General features: G+C 38.7%; 1 pseudogene; it reads left to right on the plus strand.

The window, feature by feature from the left end:
• The first annotated feature begins 8,547 nt into the window (after nucleotides 1-8,547).
• On the plus strand, nucleotides 8,548-9,196 carry LOC124236469 (GTP-binding nuclear protein Ran-like; annotated as a pseudogene).
• The last annotated feature ends 295 nt before the right edge of the window (nucleotides 9,197-9,491 follow it).

Below are 9,491 nucleotides of genomic sequence, written 5' to 3' on the forward strand. Positions count from 1 at the left end.
CAAATCCTTAGATAAAATTCCAATATGTCGTCTTCATTAATATCATTCTATAAACAGCGTTACAGATGCATTATGAATCATGTAGAGATGATTTTTCACTCACCTCTAAACTAGAAAAGTATTTAATCTTAGAGACATTAAATAGAATAGTCCACCCTCTTCTTTCCCCTATGGATTATTGAGTGCTTCTGGGAACACAGGAAATAAAAATGCTTCTTTCATATATCTATTAATATAATTGCTTAGGTTCAGTTGTGAAAATATTTCATTTATTGGTTAATTTGAATACCTTTTGATGTTAGATTCTAGATTAAATACTGAAGATAAATATAATGCTAAACAGCTCTCCAATATTTACTGTAACAAGTAGAATGATAAAAGTTGCAAGGTACAGAAAATCTAATAAAAATGGCTTAAACAATAAGGGGATATATTCAAGAAACAAGAAATCCAGATGTCAGGAATATTTCAATGTTGCTTAATTTATGCTCGTTGTAGGATCAAAGGTCTATGTTTCTTCCATATTTTTGATTTGACACCCTTTGTGTGTAGACGTGTTCTTCATGATCACATGATGGCTATTGTAATTCCATAGAGATCCAGCAACATCCAATGAATGAAAAGGAGATATTTCTTCTTAACTACTTTTTACACCAGTGGAAACTCCCAGCTTTAGCAAATTTTGACTACTTTATCATTGGCCAGTATTGGTCCCATTTGCTTTCTCAAACTAATTATTGGCGAGGAAAATTGAATGATCATGAGCGGCTTAAACTAGTAATTTATCTGCTCCTTGAGCTCCAGACACTATGATGTTTTATTAACACATGACTTTACAGCAGAGATTTTTGCGTTGAGAGAATTAGGTTGGTAAACAACAGGCTTCAGTACACTGGCCTGAAAGCACTGGTTTCTCAGGCACACCTATTTCTTGATACACGTTTTCCATTTCCTTTCTTCGACTTCTCCCAACTCCAGCACTGTCTATTTTTTAACTTCTTTTCAGCCTTCTAGAGTCAACTGTAGGTTAAAAACTAGAGACAAAACCTAACTATGTTTTACATTTTAAAAAAATCACCAAAATAAATCATGAGAAGACTGCACTTTATTTGTTCTGAATGTGCCGAGTTGTTCACTATTTCAGAAAATTTCTCCATCAATGACAATTTTGCTCATAATTTTCAAGTCACCAACATAGTGCATCTACGTTAGTTTAGATTTGTAGCAGACACATAGAGAGCGCCTCTACTTTGTTACGTCCTCCAATGCAGTTGTGCCTGAGTATTTACATTGAAATATCATTTTACTGTAAATTGCTTTTTAATTATTTTTTTCCTGAAAACGGGGCTGTCCATCATGAACTACTAGCATTCCATTCCATAACAGGACATAAAATTGAGCGTGTATAGAAGCAATCCATTATTAATGAGAACAGTGTATAAGTGAGATTAGACTTGAGTAGATCCAGAAGACTTAGGAAGTTGCGCGTGGTTCAGACTTTACTGTATTGCCACTTTCCTTCATTTTACACTGATGGCTTCGTGACAAAGAAAGACAGAGAGTTCCTTATGGAATGAAAAAACATCAAGCTTGATTTATAGATGATTACACATAATATACTGCCACATATACCTTCCATATGACCAGGAAGGATAGTGGTGAAGAGAGATCGTACAAGTGGACAAAACGTAAGGCGATATTTCTGATAGTCCACTCTTGGTGTAACGATAATTAAATAAAAGTATAGATATACTGATCTGTGGTAGTACTTAACATTTTTAAAAAATTAGTCATGTAAATGAAGAGAATAAGTTTAAAACATTAAAACTAGAAAGCCTAGAGTAGGGGCATGTTGGTATACTGTTCAAAATGGACACAACTTGTGAAAATATTTGTTTCCCACGTGAAATTCACCATAGGGCATCCACTGAAGGGGAGGCTGTCCATAATCAGGTAGATGAGATCATGCATCCTATATATGACATCCTCTTTTACCAGGAACCCTGCTTCTTGCTTAATGGACTCTAGTATAAAATTTTATGGTGTTAAGAATGGAGGTTATGAGCAAGCTTAATAACACAGAATTCCTCTCATTGAGTAATTCAAGTTAGAATTCTCCTTATTATACTCTGTTTTAAGCAGACAGCAATGCTGAGCTCCCCATATGGCACCAACACTAGAAAATCTTACACCCATCTAATAGCAGGTTGAAATTATTGGATCCTTTCCATTGCAAACAGGGTCATAAATTGTTGTCATTGAAAAAGAATCTTAATCTAGATAGGTATTTGTAATAGTAACCAATAATAGCCAATAATAACACCTTTCACTTCGATGCTTGCCATCTCACACAACACTTGCCCCAGAACGTCCTTTTCGGGAAGTCTCTTCTAAGATGAGTCCAAGTTAGCTACCTCTATGATTTTACTTAGCCAAGAGTGAAGAAAAAAATCATATGTAATGTCTCTCAGAATAATCTACTCAAAGATCAATTATAAGGAGGATTTATCCTTCTCTTTTGAGGGTTGCCCCCGGAACTGATCACTTTTCCAAAGTGAGATGCACATGAATTTTTGGATATCCATGTCATCAGAGAAACTCTGGGATAGAAACAACGTCTTACACAATTCTGATTTCCTCATGCTTGACCAGGATTTAGATGGCCTACCATGCCTAAGGAATATGAACCTTTACTCTTTTTGCCTTTGTCATCCTTTGTCATGTGATATATGAAATTGCCTATTCACTGTTATTACTAAACAAGGAAGAAACAAAATCTATACCAGTGAATCCTCTGAGTTCCAGACATATTTATATATGCTCCAATCTTGAAACAGTTCCTCAAAATAATTAGGGTTGATTATCCCATTAATATATTAATTCCTTTATTTGGCTTCTTGTACACCAGTATAAATAGCATGCATATGTAACCTGGTCAAAGTGTTCTATCCAGGATCTCTAATTAATCAAAACTTAAGTTTATAAGGACAAGAAACATACAGAACACAACTGAGTTATTGGAAGTGTTGGTGAGGAGTTAATTCTACTTTCATTCTTTGATTCATGGATTCTTGATTCTAGGAATTGGAGACACAGTATTCACTATATATTTGCCATTGATTCAAATATACTACATCCTGGAATACAAGGTTCCCACAAATGTTGTCCTCCAGTTGGCACATTTGTTGAGTTTTAATAGACTATTAAATTATCCTATTATATTGGCTGCTTCTGGAAGATTGTCTATACAGTAGACCCTGTTCATATCATGGCCATGTGCCTATTATTCCATGTCCTTTGCAGTAAAATACTTCCTTTATCTGAGGCAATAGTATATGAGTATCCTAGGTCAGCAAATCTGGCATTCTCTAAGTTCTCAGATGGTGGTGCTGGCAGCAGTTTGTGGACTAGGAAAATAACTCATTTTCGGAGTTGGTCTATTCCATTAAGTCTGAATCACTACCTTCTCCAGGGTGAAAGGTGGCTTATGTAATAAATTTGCCACTAAGTAGCCAACTGGTCATCCCTAGAGAATGATGCGATATTGTGGGAAGGAATTTGTTCCCATTTAATGGCGGGGGATATTGACCACGGACAGTATCTAGATCAGTTTTAGTAAGAAAGGGCCTAAGCTATTGGGTATATATAGGCTCCTTCCTTGCCACCATTGCCACTCTGTTTATGGTTTCATTGTGTAAACACTGTAATGGCTAAGGAGACAGACTACCTTATGTCCATCTGACAAGTCATTTTGTCTATCTGATATTTGAGTACTTCCTCTGGAGTGGAGGCCCTCTCATAAGAATTAGAAAAGATACAAAAATCCACAACTATTTACCTGCTTCCATTAGTCTTCCTAAATGCCTTGTAGTAGATGCCGTGATATGCTCCTCAGGTACCCTTCTGAGGACTGAATCTCGTTCCCCTAGTTGCTGAGCTTTTCTATGGCTGAAAACTCTCAGTTGAATCACTCTCCACAAATTTCTCTCAGAGAAAGTGTGCAACCTTTCTCAAGGTTACAGTACTTCCTTGGTGGCAGTATCCAGTAACTGATTGATGCGGAGGTGTAAACTTTGCTGCGAAGTTGGAAAAACTCTAGACATTCTTGTAGAAATAGCTAAGGCCTTTGTTCAGACAGAATCACTGTTCAATTCCTCTTCTATTCAATCCTACTTCTTTCTCTCCCCGACATAGGCCCAAAAGGGTACTACCCAATTAATTTATTGAATGAAAACCCCAATATCAATCTCTGAAAGACAATATAAGACAGATGGTGCCAGGAGTGATCTGAGGAAACAGACACAAAAATGGGATTTTGGTGCTGTGTGACCAGTAGCAAGGAAGACCTACTGGGAGTAGATGAAACGTTGGGAGCCAACAGAATGCAGTAGCTATGCAACTTTTAAAACTTTCCTTGATGGTGAATTGATATGGGATACCAGGGAAGGAAAGGTACTGATGGGGGCAATACACAAGCATGTAAGAAGTTTGGGTAAGTAAAAATTATAGTATCTATGGAGTTGAATGGCTTTCTCTAGGTGCTTCTAGTGAACTGAAGAAAGTTGATGAAAGGCTGAAGGTTATTACTTACCAATTAAAGTCTTAGTTTGAAAGCTAAATGGCTTTCTTGGTAACATGTAAGTAGACTCTCAACTTGAGCAGCCAGACGGCATGAAAAGGTAAGAATTTGACCCAGGAATTATCTATAAGTTTATTCATAAGAGTAGCTACAAAGGAGTGTGAATTCTCAACCTCATTTAGTATGTAATACCAAGTTCAGGGCATTGATTGGGTAGGTGAGGGACATTGAGAAATGAGATGGAGATATCTAGATTAACACTTACAAAAATCTTGAATCTCTAGACTCTTCTGAACCCTGTGGTGCTTACAAATGGCCTACTATGCCCTGTTAAAGGCGAGTGCACCCCCTTGCTTGAAGATGATATAGAAGCCTCTGACCTGCAAGAAAGCATGCCCCTTCCTCAGCATCTACCCTCACTACACCTATGGACCAGCAGGCCTATGAGTACCATTGAGCTACAACAGAACCTGACCAGGGAAGTACTGGGCCCACTAAGAGGAAAGGGAGTATAGCTAAAAGGAGATTCAAGATGTAGCCATCTTATACTGGCAAGATCCTCGGGCGCGTACCTGGTTTGGATAAACAGGGGAAGAACTTAAAGTTGAATAACAGAGAGCTTATATATATGAGACTCATGACACAAGATTTATCATCTTAGAAATAATTCCAGAATATGATAGTCATATCCTGTTAGGGTGGCTCTTGGAAATTGGAGAAAGTGATGGCTAACCATAAATAAACAGAAAGGCCAAAACTTTTGTGGAAGAAGAGATTAAAATTCACAGAGAAATGGACTTGCTTGAGTACATATGCTACCTAAGGTAAAAAAACTCACCAACTGTCTAAGTTTTATAGGGGGCTCAAAAGAGACTTTCTTTTTTAACCAAAGCGATAAGGGATGTTCTAGGGAAAGGGGCACCACCATGGCTGAGAAGCTCAGAGGTGACTCATTGGTGTAGGACACAATAGGAGATGCTGTTTCAGATCAGGGATCCCTGACAGCAATGTGAATTATAGGAACGCTAAGTAATGTAAGCCAGATGGCAGTGATTAAATGAGTATGAAAGTCAAAGTGGCAACCAAAGGAACATGACCTCTTGAGAATTAAGGAGATGGTTAATAGACCACTATGTTCCTAGGTGGAAACTAATGGGCTATCAACAAAGAAACTGCTCAATCTAAACATTCAGACAAATTAAGGATAGCTAGGATGTTGAAGGCAGCTACCCCTGCAAAAATCAGTCTCTTGCTCAGTTTTTTGAGTTGAGTCAGTTTTAAACTTGAAACCCACAACCACAGGAAAGACTGAGTCTCCATGAGGAAGATATCTACAACCCCATGGCAAGTGAATAGAATAATGATTTCCCCATTCTTTCTCCAAAAGGAACCTATAGTCACTAATTCAGATACAGCGGACAAAATTGAATATCCAACATTTCAAGGATTATTGAACATAGGATCACACTATAGGATCACATTGATTCATTATATTGAGGACATCATGTTAATCAAACCAGATGAGCAAGAAGTGGTAAGTACACTGATGGTCTTGGTAAGATACATGAACTTCAGAGGGTGATAGAAAAGAATTACCTTAATTCTAGGGCCCACTACGTCAGTAAAGTTTTGAGGTGTTCAATGGTCTAGGGCATACTGATACAATGCCTCTAAAGTAAAGAATAAATTATTGATATTTGTGCATTCTTCAACTTAGAAGGCAGCTTCTGCATGTTCTAGATGCAGCATATTTCATACTTGGGAATACTATGTCAATCCATTTACCTGGTGTCATAAGAGGCCACTGGTTTTGAATGGGACACAGGGTACAAAAGGGCTCTATAGGAGATTCAGTCTATGGTGGAGGTGGCTTGGCTGTTGGATCATAGAACCCTGCAAACTCTATGGTATTTAAGGTATTGATGGTGGAAATAGGTGCCATGTGGTGCTTATAGCCAGCACAAATAAAATAAGAGGAATGGAGACTCCTAGGTTCCTGGATGAAGCTCATACTATCTTCAGTGAATAATTATACATAATTTTAAAACAGCTCCTCCATGCTAATAGGCCCTAGTATAGATGGAGAACTTGACCATGGCATTAAGAGATTATGCAGAAAATCTTCCCATAATTATTTGATTTCTCTCAGACCCACCATGTCATAAGGATGAATGGGCCTAGGACCATTGTAAGATGGATTGGGTAAAAGCAGAAATAGAGAGCACAGGCAGATTGCAACAGAAAGTGATCCAGAGTTCGGTGACAGCCAACACTGTTACACTGATGTTTCCCTCTTAGCTAATACTATAATCTCATGGGAGTGGGGGACAATAATTTAGGATAAGTTGACTGAGGCCAAATATGGATTAGAGATATGTGTGCATGATAGAAAAAAACGAACTGCTGCAGTACTACAATCCCATTTGGAGTAGCTCCAAAAGATAGAAGTGAGTGAAGCCCACCAAGCTCAGGACTCCCCCCAGTGAAGAGCTTTTCTTAAGGCAACTGATCACCCACTTTGTGTGGAAAGGGAAGAATACTTATGGACTCTTGGGCAATGGTAAAGGGCTTGACTGGTTGAACGGAAGCCTGGAAGAAGAAATATTTGAAGATAGGGAACAAAGAAGTTTGGGGAAGATGCACACGGATGGATCTATGAAACGAGGGCACAAGGAATGAAGAGCTTCATTTTGCATGAAAACACTTACCAAAGAACATCCACTTTAAAAGATACATTAAGCCAGGTCAGTTAGTAGCAACCAGCCTCTGTCATTGTCCACCCCAGAACTGGCAGAATAGTCTCAATAGGCTGTAAATGATATCAATGGGCTCAAAAATACAGTAGCCATGAGGACAGCAATAAAGACTATGTATGGATCCAACTGTATGGACTTCTGATCTCCAAAGTTTACCTACCTACTACTGCTGACAAAGTCAGCAATAGACACTAATTCTGAGCTCCTGATACAATACCATTCCTTGAAGAGACAACTTGTTGCTTGATGGCAAGTTAATTACATTGGATCCCTTCCAAATTGGAAGGAGCAGTGATTCACCCTGAGTGGAATCAATACATATATCCAATAAGGTATGCTTAACTCCCTGCAAGACCTCAGATGGAATCATATCTGGCTTGATCCACTTACTCATGATCCCACATAATATAAGCCCTCTTTACAAAAATGAAGGTATGAAATTTAACATATGTCCATAGGATCCATTGGTCCTATTATCCATCTCACTGCCTCTTAGAAGCTGATGACCTGACAGAGTGATGGAAATGTCTTCTGAAGGTATAACTGAGACACATCAGTTTAGAAATGATAGCTTGCAAAGATGGGGAGACATTTTTCAATGTTCAATGTTTATGCTAAATCAGTGACCATTTTACGCTTCTGAATCTTCAATTGGTAGGATAAACATGGATTTGGTTACTAAGGATAAAAGTAATAGTGGCCTTGAGTAGCATCAAACTCAATGTTTGTCTTCCTTTGAGAAGTTGCACTTCCCAACCTCAAGGCAATATGGGTTTAGATGCCATGGTTCCCAGAGACAAATGTTTCCCTGGGGGGAACAGGATGAGTCATACTAAACTTTAAGCTGTGGTTATCACCTGAACTAAGACTCCTTATTTCAACAGACAAGGAGGCAAGGAAAGGAGTTATCAGCCTGGAAAATATAATTGACCCTAATCATCAGGAGGAAGTAGGACGGGTTTTAGATGTAGAGATGGGAAAGATTATGTTTGGTACCTAGGCCATCCATTTACATTTATGTTGATATTCCTTTGCCCATTTTGGGGGGTAAATTGACAAGTGCAACAGCTTGAAAAGGTCAGGATGACCAGGTGTTCAGAATTCTAAGGCATAATGGTCTTTGTAGGTACCCTATACCAGAAGAAGTGCTATCTAAAAAGAGGGACTCTCAAATCAGACTGGCCTGGAGACGCTTCTGGAAGTAATATCACGATGGCTGCCGAAGGAGAACCCTAAGTCCAGTTCAAACTTGTATTGGTTGGTGATGGTGGTACTGGAAAAACTACATTTATGAAAAGTTACCTGATGGGTGAATTTGAGAAGAAGTATGTAGCTACCCTGAGTGTTGAGGTCTATCCCCTTATGTTCCATACCCACAGAGGACCTATTAAGTTCGATGTGTGAGATACAGCTGGTCAGGAGAAATCTGGTGGACTGAGAGCTGGTTATTGTATCCAAGCCCCGTGTACCATTATAATGTTTGATGTAACATCAAGCGTTACTTACAAGAATGTGCCTAACTGGCAGAGAAATCTGGTACAAGTATGTGAAAACATCCCTGTCATGTTGTGTGGCAATAAAGTGGGTATTAGGACAGGAAAATTATGATAAAACCTATTGTCTTCCACCAAAAGAAGAATCTTCCGTATTACGACATTTCTGCCAAAAGTGACTACAAATTTGAAAAGCCCTTCCTCTGGCTTGCTAGAAACTCATTGCAGACCCTATCTTGGAGTTTGTCACCATGCCTGCTCTTGCCCCACCAGAGGTTGTCATGGACCCAGCTTTGGCAGCACAGTATGAGCATGATCTGGAGGTTGCTCAAACAACTGGTCTCCCGGATGAGGATGATGATCTGTAAGAAAATGAAGCTGGAGCCCAGTGTCAGAAGTCTAGTTTTACAGGCAACTGTCCTGTGATGTCAGTGCTGCAGTGTGTTTGCCACTTTGTTATATAGCTAAGCAGAGCATGTTCTTAATCTTTGGGATGCTGAAGGAGATGAAAGGGCTTCAGAGTGAATGTGGCCGTTAAAAAAATAAGCTTCTTTTTTGGACCTGCATATTTAGCTATTTTGGAAGGCGATTGATTCTTATTTCAGTTTCAAATATAAGACTGTTACAGTCACATCACAAAAATAAATAAATGGATAAATAAAT

The sequence above is a fragment of the Equus quagga genome, chromosome 2 (assembly GCF_021613505.1).
Source record: "Equus quagga isolate Etosha38 chromosome 2, UCLA_HA_Equagga_1.0, whole genome shotgun sequence".
Classification (NCBI taxonomy): domain Eukaryota; kingdom Metazoa; phylum Chordata; class Mammalia; order Perissodactyla; family Equidae; genus Equus; species Equus quagga.